The following is a 12,646-nucleotide window of genomic DNA, read 5'->3' as shown; positions in this document are numbered from 1 at the left end:
ACAGACATTCAACGCTCAGTGCAACTGATAAGTCGGCGGTTATTGAGGGCCTGGAGTTCAACCACAGTGCCCTTACAGAACCTGTAGTGGATGAAGCAAGGGACCGTATGAAAATTAAGTGGCCGAGTTCGCAGAACAAGGCAGATTGGAGAAGCATGGAGGAGGACCTAGTCCCAGCCATTGGCATGCTTATAGGAAAGCCTGTGAGAAGAATGGAGAATTTCTCCAAGATGGTGTGCGAGTATGGAAGATCAAGATTCGGTGTAATTGAGTGGAAGGTGCAGAAGAAGACGGAAGAAAAGGATCAGATCAACAGGCAAAGGAGGAAAATGAAAGAGTTAAGGAAAGAAGTACAGCGGTTACGGAGGGCGAAGAAAGAGGCGAGTGGGGAAGAGGTGGCAGCAATCGATGAGTTGGTAAAGCTGACAAGAAATAGTATCAGCAAGTTGGCGAAGGCAGAGAGGAAAGCAGTGAGGCGTAGAGAATCCAGGAAGGCCTGAAAGGACTTCACAGAGGACCCCTTCAAGTTTACAAAGAAGGTTTTCGCAGAGAAGACAAGTGGGACTCTGAAGATACCAAGAGAGCAGCTTGAAGAAGCCTTGATGATGACCTATGCTGATCCAAACAGGAATATCCAAGTAGAAAGTATAGATGGCCTTAACAGACCACAAGAACCTGAAGTGCCTTTCGACCTGTGTAGGATACGGCTATGTGAGGTACAGGTGGTCATTAGGAAAGGTAGAGCAAAAGCAGCCGGAGGCCCAAATGAAATCACGTATGCAGTGTACAAGAACTGTCCGGAGCTGGCAAAGTGTCTCTGGAAATTGCTTGCGAGTGTTTGGGAGCCTGGTGAGATACCCAACAGCTGGTGCATTGCTGAGGGAGAGTATTGAAGGGAAGATCAGCAAGATGGTACGAAAGTGGCTAGGAGTTCCTACGATGCTAACGAATGTAGCATTCTACAGTTGGTCAACGAAGCTCCAGTTTCCCTTATCATCAGTAGTGGAAGAATATAAAGTTGCGAAGGTTAGACTACAGTCAGTGCTAAATGATTCCAATGACCAAGTGCTAAGTAAAAATCCACCGGCCCTGCAAGTTGGATAGAAGTGGAATGTTGGTGGTATGGTGAAAGAAGTTGAGGCCGTAGAACGTCAACGTGAATTTGTTGGAGTGGTGCGTGAAAAGGGAGCTTGCCTTGGCGTAGTAAGAATGCAACGATTTTGGTCGGAGGCTGGAGTTGGGGAACGAAGAAAGATCAGGGAGCAGGAGACTCGTCATTTGGTAGAGGCTGAAAGGGTGTCGAGAGCAGCACAGCAGGGTCAGCAAGGTCGATGGATGACGTGGGATGTAGAGGAGAGAAAGGTGACTTGGAAGGACATTTGGGGAAGACGTTTTGGGAGTCTGAAGCGGCTACTCCAGATGACGTATGATGTGTTTCCATCACCAGTGAACCTGAGAAGATGGGGTACTGGCAAGAGCGTGAACTGTCATCTGTGTGGAAAGTATGCTACTCTTCACCATATCTTGTCAGCGTGTCATGTTGCTCTGAGTAGAGGATGGTATACATTTAGGCACAACTTAGTTCTGAAGGTGGCTGTGAAGGCAGTAAATGAAGCGTTTGTCCCAGTGAAGAAGAGCCAACCAGTTAAGTTTGTGAGAGCCGGTGAACAGGTGAGAGGTCGAAAGCAGAAGAGGACAGGCACTGGTCCAAAAAGAAAGTGGACCGTGTTAGAAGACTTTGCCAGTAGAGGTGGTGGTGTCTGACTTGCAGCCTGATGTTATGCTGATTGACAGGGAGGAAAGGAGGGTACTACTTGGAGAGCTGACAGTCCCATGGGAGGAGGGTATTGATGGAGCATGACAGAGAAAGCTCAACCGCTATGAAGATTTGAAGGTGGAGATAGGGGAGCGAGGCTGGAAGGTGGAGGTCATTCCTTTTGAGGTGGGATGCCGGGGTTCCCCGCAGCATCGGTGGGTCGATTCCTGAGGGCAGCTGGTATTGATGGATGTCGTATGGTGGTGAAGGAAATGGGAGAAAGAGCAGAGAAGGTAGCACCTGGATTTACGGGCCTGGGCGCATCAGGAAACAGCTGTTGCGGACCCACTATCATGAGGGATACTGAGCTTAATGGGTCGAAATCCCGAGGAGCGATAGCGCTCAGCTGACGACCCAGGCCCTGGGAAATAGCGCTTTTTGGCGTACTTTTCTCTCTCTCTCTCTCTCTCTCTCTCTCTCTCCTCTCCGTCTCTCTCTCTCTCTCTCTCTCTCTCTCTCTATATATATATATATATATATATATATATATATATATAATATTTCTACCTCATTTTCCTTATTTTATTGTATTGTTACAAGTATTATTATTATTATTATTGCTTATCTTTGTACACGCCGTTTGATGCACACTTTCTTCTACTCATCTTGTGTGTTTATGAGACCTGATGTAACGTGAATTTCTCCACTGTGAGATCAATAAAGTCTTATCTTAAACTACAAACACATCTTCGTTGTTCTGTTTCAACTCCATTGCAGTGGTGTAACAGAAGGAAAATGACAAAGTTTGCGTCACTGCCAAATAATCAGTCATGACATTGTGACCACCTGCCTAATATTGTGTAGGTTGCCTTTTTGCCACAAAAACAGCCCTGAACCCCCGAGGTATGGATTCCACTAGATCTCTGAGTGCGTGCTGTGGTATCTGGCACAAAGACGTTAGCAGCAGATCCTTTCAGTCCTGTAATTTGTGATGTGGGGCCTCCATGGATCAGACTTTTTGCCCAGTACATACCACGACATAGATATTTGTGAAATATCATTATGATTGTACATGTTATGGTAAAAACACCAACATTTTGCACAGAAATTGTTTGATAGACATAATAAAAATTTTAGATATCCATTTTTCTTTCTTTGTTTTTTTTTTTTTTTAATCAATGTTATTGTGGTTGGAACTGACTGCGCATGTAAAAAAAACAAACACTGAAAACAAGACTTCATTTGTGTCTGTATGATATACACAATGGGACAGACATGGCAAATAGATATCACAGCAAGCTTAAGTTGTCTCTTGAAGATAATAAAGAGCAAAATCCAAGTTCACAGTCATGCTGTTACAGAATATCTTCAAAATCTCATTCTTTAACTTTGATATGTCATACAGACTCAACTGAAGTGTTATTTTTCTACACTCAACAAAATATAAATGCAACAGTTTTGGTTTGCTCCCATTTTGTATGAGATGAACTCAAAGATCTAAAACTTTTTCCACATACACAATATCACCATTTCCCTCAAATATTGTTCACAAACCAGTCTAAATCTGTGATAGTGAGCACTTCTCCTTTGCTGAGATAATCCATCCCACTCACAGGTGTGCCATACCAAGATGCTGATTAGACACCATGATTAGTGCACAGGTGTGCCTTAGATTGCCCACAATAAACACCTCCGTGTTGATAACCATTTGTAAAATCCAGGCGGCTTTTGATGGCTTTCAGTGGAGTGAGTATATGAGAAATTGTTTAACAGCTGGACATGTTCCAACTTGTCCTTAAGGCTTCCAACGGAGGTGTTTTTCCTGTGGCGGAGCGTCGCGGCGGCTGCGAGCTCAGCTCTACAAACAGGTCACATATATTGTATAGACACTTCAAACTACTAGTACTGTTCTGTGCGGAAAAGCTATGTCTATTGAAATACTGCTTTGGTATGAAAGTCAATCAATCATCAATCAACTTTTTTCTTGTATAGCGCCAAATCACAACAAACAGTTGCCCCAAGGCGCTCCACATTGCAAGGCAAGGCCATACAATAATTATGAAACACAGTCTACGCTAAAGCAACATAACCAAGGGATGGTCCAGGGTCACCCGATCCAGCCCTAACTATAAGCCTTAGCGAAAAAGGAAGTTTTAAGCCCAATCTTAAAAGTAGAGAGGGTATCCGTCTCCCTGATCCGAATTGGGAGCTGGTTCCACAGGAGAGGAGCCTGAAAGCTGAAGGCTCTGCCTCCCACTCTACTCCTACAAACCCTAGGAACCACAAGTAAGCCCGCAGTCTGAGAGCGAAGCGCTCTAATGGGGTAATATGGTACTACGAGGTCCCTAAGATAAGATGGGACCTGATTATTCAAAACCTATAAGTAAGAAGAAGAATTTTAAATTCTATTCTAGCATTAACAGGAAGCCAATGAAGGGAGGCCAACACGGGTGAGATATGCTCTCTCCTGCTAGTCCCCGTCAGTACTCTAGCTGCAGCATTCTGAACCAACTGAAGGCTTTTTAGGGAACTTTTTAGGACAACCTGATAATAATGAATTACAATAGTCCGCCTAGAGGAAATAAATGCATGAATTAGTTTTTCAGCATCACTCTGAGACAAGACCTTTCTGATTTTAGAGATATTGCGTAAATGCAAAAAGGCAGTCCTACATATTTGTTTAATATGCGCTTTGAATGACATATCCTGATCAAAAATAACTCCAAGATTTCTCACAGTATTACTAGAGATCAGGGAAATGCCATCCAGAGTAACGATCTGGTTAGACACCATGCTTCTAAGATTTGTGGGGCCAAGTACAATAACTTCAGTTTTATCTGAGTTTAAAAGCAGGAAATTATAGGTCATCCATGTCTTTATGTCTGTAAGACAATCCTGCAGTTTAGCTAATTGGTGCGTATCCTCTGGCTTCATGGATAGTAAAGCTGGGTAGCATCTGCGTAACAATGAAAATTTAAGCAATACCGTCTAAAAGTGTGAACAATTTTTAGCCAATCTGCTTGCTTTAAGTCAAGATCATAATACTGGTGCTTCCAGGAAAATTGGTACTTCTGCTACAAAACATATGCCAAACAAGCTTGAGCTTTAAGAAAAGAAGCCCTCGTTTGACAACAAATCTCACCCAAGAGCCAAAATGCTCCATCAGTATTAAGGAAAGCAATAATTATCTTTGGATCTGTATCATCACGACCATTTTGCTTTCCCATATAACAGCCAATGGCACCATTACATTTTCTGTAATCTTGCATAACATCTAACAAATGCCAAAAACACGGACGTAATAACAGCTTACAGAGCTGTACTAAATACTACTGGCCCCTATTTATTATTAATCAAAAACCTAGACAGAGCTTTAATTCATTTGAAAGCTTGTCTCTTAGTCTTGTCCATCCAAATTGGAAGTCCCAAAAACCAGTTTTATTTGTTATTATCTATCGTCCACCTGGTCGTTACTGTGAGTTTCTCTGTGAATTTTCAGACCTTTGTCTGACTTAGTGCTTAGCTCAGATAAGATAATTATAGTGGGCGATTTTAACATCCACACAGATGCTGAGAATGACAGCCTCACACTGCATTTAATCTATTATTAGACTCTATCGGCTTTGCTCAAAAAGTAAATGAGTCCACCCACCACTTTAATCATATTTTAGATCTTGTTCTGACTTATGGTATGGAAATAGAAGACTTAACAGTATTCCCTGAAAACTCCCTTCTGTCTGATCATTTTTTAATAACATTTACATTTACCCTGATGGACTACCCTGCAGTGGGGAATAAGTTTCATTACACTAGAAGTCTTTCAGAAAGTGCTGTAACTAGGTTTAAGGATATGATTCCTTCTTTATGTTCTCTAATGTCATATACCAATACAGAGCAGAGTAGCTACCTAAACTCTGTAAGGGAGCTAGAGTATCTCGTCAATAGTTTTACATCCTCATTGAAGACAACTTTGGATGCTGTAGCTCCTCTGAAAAAGAGAGCTTTAAATCAGAAGTGTCTGACTCCGTGGTATAACTCACAAACTCGTAGCTTAAAGCAGATAACCCGTAAGTTGGAGAGGAAATGGCGTCTCACTAATTTAGAAGATCTTCACTTAGCCTGGAAAAAGAGTTTGTTGCTCTATAAGAAAGCCCTCCGTGAAGCTAGGACATCTTTCTACTCATCACTAATTGAAGAAAATAAGAACAACCCCAGGTTTCTTTTCAGCACTGTAGCCAGGCTGACAAAGAGTCAGAGCTCTATTGAGCTGAGTATTCCATTAACTTTAACTAGTGATGACTTCATGACTTTCTTTGCTAACAAAATTTTGACTATTAGAGAAAAAATTACTCATAACCATCCCAAAGATGTATCGTTATCTTTGGCTGCTTTCAGTGATGCCGGTATTTGGTTAGACTCTTTCTCTCCGATTGTTCTGTCTGAGTTATTTTCATTAGTTACTTCATCCAAACCATCAACATGCTTATTAGACCCCATTCCTGCCAGGCTGCTCAAGGAAGTCCTACCATTATTTAATGCTTCAATCTTAAATATGATCAATCTATCTTTGTTAGTTGGTTATGTACCACAGGCCTTTAAGGTGGCAGTAATTAAACCATTACTTAAAAAGCCATCACTTGACCCAGCTATCTTAGCTAATTATAGGCCAATCTCCAACCTTCCTTTTCTCTCAAAGATTCTTGAGAGGGTAGTTGTAAAACTAACTGATCACCTGCAGAGGAATGGTCTATTTGAAGAGTTTCAGTCAGGTTTTAGAATTCATCATAGTACAGAAACAGCATTAGTGAAGGTTACAAATGATCTTCTTATGGCTTCGGACAGTGGACTTATCTCTGTGCTTGTTCTGTTGGACCTCAGTGCTGCTTTTGATACTGTTGACCATAAAATTTTATTACAGAGATTAGAGCATGTCATAGGTATTAAAGGCACTGCGCTGCGGTGGTTTGAATCATATTTGTCTAATAGATTACAGTTTGTTCATGTAAATGGGGAATCTTCTTCACAGACTAAAGTTAATTATGGAGTTCCACAAGGTTCTGTGCTAGGACCAATTTTATTCACTTTATACATGCTTCCCTTGGGCAGTATTATTAGACGGTATTGCTTAAATTTTCATTGTTACGCAGATGATACCCAGCTTTATCTATCCATGAAGCCAGAGGATACACACCAATTAGCTAAACTGCAGGATTGTCTTACAGACATAAAGTCATGGATGACCTCTAATTTCCTGCTTTTAAACTCAGATAAAACTGAAGTTATTGTACTTGGCCCCACAAATCTTGGAAGCATGGTGTCTAACCAGATCGTTACTCTGGATGGCATTTCCCTGATCTCTGGTAATAGTGTGAGAAATCTTGGAGTTATTTTTGATCAGGATATGTCATTCAAAGCGCATATTAAACAAATATGTAGGACTGCCTTTTTTCATTTATGCAATATCTCTAAAATCAGAAAGGTCTTGTCTCAGAGTGATGCTGAAAAACTAATTCATGCATTTATTTCCTCTAGGCTGGACTATTGTAATTCATTATTATCAGGTTGTCCTAAAAGTTCCCTAAAAAGCCTTCAGTTGGTTCAGAATGCTGCAGCTAGAGTACTGACGGGGACTAGCAGGAGAGAGCATATCTCACCCGTGTTGGCCTCTCTTCATTGGCTTCCTGTTAATTCTAGAATAGAATTTAAAATTCTTCTTCTTACTTATAAGGTTTTGAATAATCAGGTCCCATCTTATCTTAGGGACCTTGCAGTACCATATTACCCCATTAGAGCGCTTCGCTCTCAGACTGCGGGCTTACTTGTAGTTCCTAGGGTTTGTAAGAGTAGAATGGGAGGCAGAGCCTTCAGCTTTCAGGCTCCTCTCCTGTGGAACCAGCTCCCAATTCAGATCAGGGAGACAGATACCTTCTCTACTTTTAAGATTAGGCTTAAAACTTTCCTTTTCGCTAAGGCTTATAGTTAGGGCTGGATCGGGTGACCCTGGACCATCCCTTGGTTATGTTGCTTTAGACGTAGACTGTGGGGGGGTTCCCATGATGCACTGTTTCTTTCTTTTTTTGCTCCGTATGCATCACTCTGCATTTAATCATTAGTGATCGATCTCTGCCCCCCTTCTCGGCATGTCTTTTTCCTGGTTCTTTCCCTCAGCCCCAACCAGTCTCAGCAGAAGACTGCCCCTCCCTGAGCCTGGTTCTGCTGGAGGTTTCTTCCTGTCAAAAGGGAGTTTTTCCTTCCCACTGTGGCCAAGTGCTTGCTCATAGGGGGTCGTTTTGACCGTTGGGGTTTTTCATGGTTATTGTATGGCCTTGCCTTGCAATATGGAGCGCCTTGGGGCAACTGTTTGTTGTGATTTGGCGCTATATAAGAAAAAAGTTGATTGATTGAGTTGATTGATTTGCCTGAGAACTTAGTAAATCTCCATCTTTTCACTCAGTCACGTATCCCGGTCTTAAGGTGGTTATATTTGTGTGAGCCAGAGTAAACCTAATATGGGTCCAAAAATATATTGTTGTAAACTAGCTTCCACACGGCACAATAAGAACATGGCTATGACTCAGCTGCAGCTTTTTTAAGTTTAATCTACTAAAAACAAAAACAAACAACACAAAAACAAACAAAGAAAAACAAACTGAATAAGAGGTCCAAAACTGGTGTATCAGACTCGTACACTTCTATAGCACCATAGTTGGGAGCTCAGAGTGCACCCCTATGCCAAAGCCCCAAAAAATCTCCAGCGAAAGAAGCAACATACATGCTCGTGAGCATACGGATTCTGGCTGTCTTTTCATTAACACGTTTTATTGTGTTTCAATACCAGAGGCGGCAAATGAAGTGGTACACTCTCAACCATGTTTCAAAACAGCTGATGATGAGCATGTAATGTCTTCATTGTGATACACATTCCAGAACAAAGTTCTTCTAAGTCTATAAAGAATTCCAAGGCCAGAGGGTGTCACACACTGTGAATAACAGACATTCCACTGTCATTTTGTCACTTTAGACAATATAAATAAAACTGACTTAAAAGATTTATAAGTGATACAAACAGCTTCATTATTACTTGGAATGTGACCCAAACCTTCAGGTCAAGTGTTACCACAAATTTTTGTCTCTACCTCTCTTGTGAATCTGCAGATTTAGTGCAGCAGATAACAGAATATTTGCAGATGAATCCTTCAAATCTGGTTACAAGCACCAAAGTTTGACTGTGTATACCTTTTGGTACATGTTTTAGAAAAATAACATCAGCCATTTGAATTTTCAATAGGGGGCCAAGTAGGGGTCAATTGAAGAACTGCATAGGGGTAAAAAAAAATGTTCCAATCATATTGAAAGCTATACCACATTATGTGTCTGATCACAAAGATTCCAAAAGGTATAGTTTGGATTATCTGTGACTGAATGTTCTGGAGTTATGGGGTAAAAACAGCAAGCATGGCGACAAAGGCCACTTTCAGTTTGTACAGGGGTCAAAAGTTAAAGTTGCACCAATTATGGTAAAACATGATGCAAATTATTGGTTGAGTTAGTAGGATTTTAAAAAGGAATAGTTTGCAGTATGTGTCATGCTTAGTTATCATGTTACGGGGTAACATATGTCACATGTCATAGAATCCAATGGACGTCGACATTGTCTGACCTTTACTTTGGAGACCAAACATTCAACACCTTCAGAACTACTCCATTTGTTAATCCTATTAGTTCAACCAATAATTTGCACCACGCTTTACCAAAACTGGAGCACCTTTAACTTTTGACCCCTGTACAAACTGACACTGACCTTTGTCACCATTCTTGCTGTTTTTACCCCATAACGCCAGAACATTCAGTTATAGATAGTCCAAACTATACCTTTATGGAATCTTTGTGATCAGACACATAATGTGGTATAGCTTTCAATATGATTGGAACATTTTTATTTTTGACCCCTATGCAGTTCTTCAATTGACCCCGACTTGGCCCTCTATTGAAAATTCAAATGGCTAACATTAGTTTTCTACAATATGTACCAAAAGGTATACACATTCAAATTTTGGTTCTTGTAACCAGATTTGAATGATTCTTACAGTTATCTGCTGTACTAATTCTTTCCACAAGTGATAAGACTTCTCAATAAGTGTCCGATGCCCCGCCCCCCATCCCAACAACACACCTGTTCTGTGATGCTACGTCCAGCACCATTACTATAATTCCTGATCCATCCATCCATTTTCTATACTCACTTACTATCCAATAGGTCATTGAGTTGGGGATCATGTAGCCTAAGCAGCAGCCTTTCCAGCAGCCACAAGGCAGAAGTGGGTACACCTGGACAGGACGTCAGTCTATCACAGGGTCACATATAGACAAACAAACACATTCACACACTACAGACAATTTAAAGTTCCCGTCCACCTAACCTGCATGCCTTTGGATGTGGGAGGAACCCGGAGCACCCAGAGAAAACCCACACAAACACGGGTAGAACATGCAAACTCCACACAGAAAGGCCCCAGGCGGGAAGCGATTCAATTACCTTGTTGCTGTGAGGCAACAGTGCTAACCACTAAGCCACTAATCCACCGTGCCAACATAATTTGTGATGTGCTTTTTTATTATTTTAATTTTTATTACTATTGATTGCTTATTAGAGCAGGGCTGGTGGATAAGTGGTTAATGTGCTCGGTTTCAGTGCGAAAGGTTCCCGGTTCAAACCCCAGCCCTGCCACATTTCTCTATGTAATGTGGAGTTGCGTCAGGAAGGGCATCCAGCATAAACTTGTGCCAAATCAACATGCAGCTCAACCTTGGATCTACTAGTACTATTTGTTGTTATCTATCAACCATGTATGTGGGAGACGGTGTGCCTTCTTGCTGTTTTTATAACAATGACAATAAAAGAACTCTGAACTTTGGAAGTAGAGTTCCAACAATTAAGAAATTAATAATCAGTTATTAAATTAATCTATACCTACTGTTATGTCTTTTCTAACTGTCCAAATTATTTTATTTCAGCTTATTAAAAGAGAATATTTTATAGTTTATTTACTCTTTTCTGAGAATAAACTGAGAATCTTTGGGCTTTTCTCCCATTTTACATCACTTTGCAGACCAAACAACTAATCGATTAATTGACAAAACAATCAACGATTATGATAATGAAAATAATCAAATGCAACTGTGCTTTTAAACAGTTTTCAGGGCACATCTAGAGGAAAATGGGTCATATCGACCTGACCTGCATTAAGTGTAGACTTTAGCTCAGATCATTAATGCTAGTTAAGTGGCCTGTCGATCAGGCTCATCAATCCTTTCTAGAGATGCATGAACACTGGCAAGTGATATCAGTGATCACTTGCCAGTTTTCTCAGTCTTTGCATTGGAGGGTTGTTGTAAGTATCGAAGCAATACCAAATTCATGAGTAGAAAAGTAACACCTGAAACAATTGATAATTTAAGGGAGGATTTATCAAGTCAGAATTGGTCAGATGTTTTTTTGATGATGTTGACAGGTCATATGATGCTTTCATCTCCATTTTTTTCCAGTTTGTATAATAAACACTGTCCATTTGTTGACAAAATATATAGAATCATATAGCAACAAACCATGGATAACTAAGGGCTTCAGAGGGCATGTAAAAGAAAAACGTACTATATAAACATTTCATAAAACTACGAACTAAGGAAGCTGAAAGTAAGTATAAAACATATAAGAATAAGTTAATCAATATCATGAGACTCAGTAAAAAAATATATTATAATGAGTTACTTGTCAAAAATAGAAATACATCAAAAACACATGGAACATATTAAATGAAATAGTAAAAAAGAATAGAGTAACTAGAGATTATCCTTCATTTTTTCAGAGTAACAACTACATCACGATTGATAACGACGAGTCTATTGCTGAACACTTTAATGAATACTTCGTTAATGTGGGTAAAATCTTGCCAGTAAACTTGACTCATCAACTAATAACTTCTGGGTAAATAATTCAACGTTTAACAAATCTGTTTCAATGTTCATTGGTGGTACTCATGAAAGGGAAATACTTGATCTGGTTCATGGTTCAAAAAGTAAGAAATCGACTGATTTTAATAATTTGGATATGGCTTTATTAAAAAAAGTTATTGATTGTATAGTAAAACCGTTCAATTATTTGCAATATGTCACTAAGTACTGGCAAATTTCCTTCTCAAAATGAAAATAGCCAAAGTAATTCCTCTGTTTAAACTGGTGACAAACACATTTTCTAATTATAGACCTATATCACTCCTGCCACAATTTTCCAAAATTTTGGAAAAATATTTGCTAAAAGATTAAATGATTATTACTGAAGCATAACATCATTTGTGAAGAACAATATGGATTCAGAAGGTCTCAAACTACATCACATGCTTTGATGGACTTTGTGGAAAGTATAGCAACTGCAATTGACAATAAACAATACACAATAGGTGTTTTTTTTTTATTTACAGAAAGCGTTTGACACAATTAACCATGGAATACTATTAATTAAACTGCAGAAATATGGAATCAGAGGTCTGGCATATGAATGGATAGCTAGTTATTTACAAGGCAGATTTCAGTATGTTCAATTCAATAATACAAATTCTGAACTCAGGGATGTCACATGTGGGGTGCCGCAGGGCTCAGTGCTGGGTCCTTTGTTGTTTATAATCTATATAAGATATAAGTTGGGTGTCGAGTTCACTGAGATGTGTCCTTTTTGCGGATGATACAACTGTGTTCTGTAGCGGTGAAAATCTTGAACAGCTTCTGGACATAGTGGAGAAAGAACTGGAAAAATTTAAGGTTTGGTTTGACGCTAATAAGTTGTCACTCAACCTTGGGAAACTAAATGTATTATATTTGGAAATAAACAGGCAC

The 12,646-nt window shown here is 39.9% G+C and overlaps 1 protein-coding gene across 5 annotated transcripts in view; it reads right to left on the bottom strand.

Annotated features, from left to right (window-relative positions):
• usp2a (ubiquitin specific peptidase 2a) overlaps positions 1-12,646 on the bottom strand; it is a 148,387-nt gene that overhangs the window by 60,311 nt on the left and 75,430 nt on the right. The window lies entirely within an intron of this gene.

This window comes from Thalassophryne amazonica, chromosome 4, assembly GCF_902500255.1.
Source record: "Thalassophryne amazonica chromosome 4, fThaAma1.1, whole genome shotgun sequence".
Taxonomy (NCBI): Eukaryota; Metazoa; Chordata; class Actinopteri; order Batrachoidiformes; family Batrachoididae; genus Thalassophryne; species Thalassophryne amazonica.
Note: the sequence above shows the minus strand (reverse complement) of the source record. Positions and strands in the feature narration are given on the sequence as shown.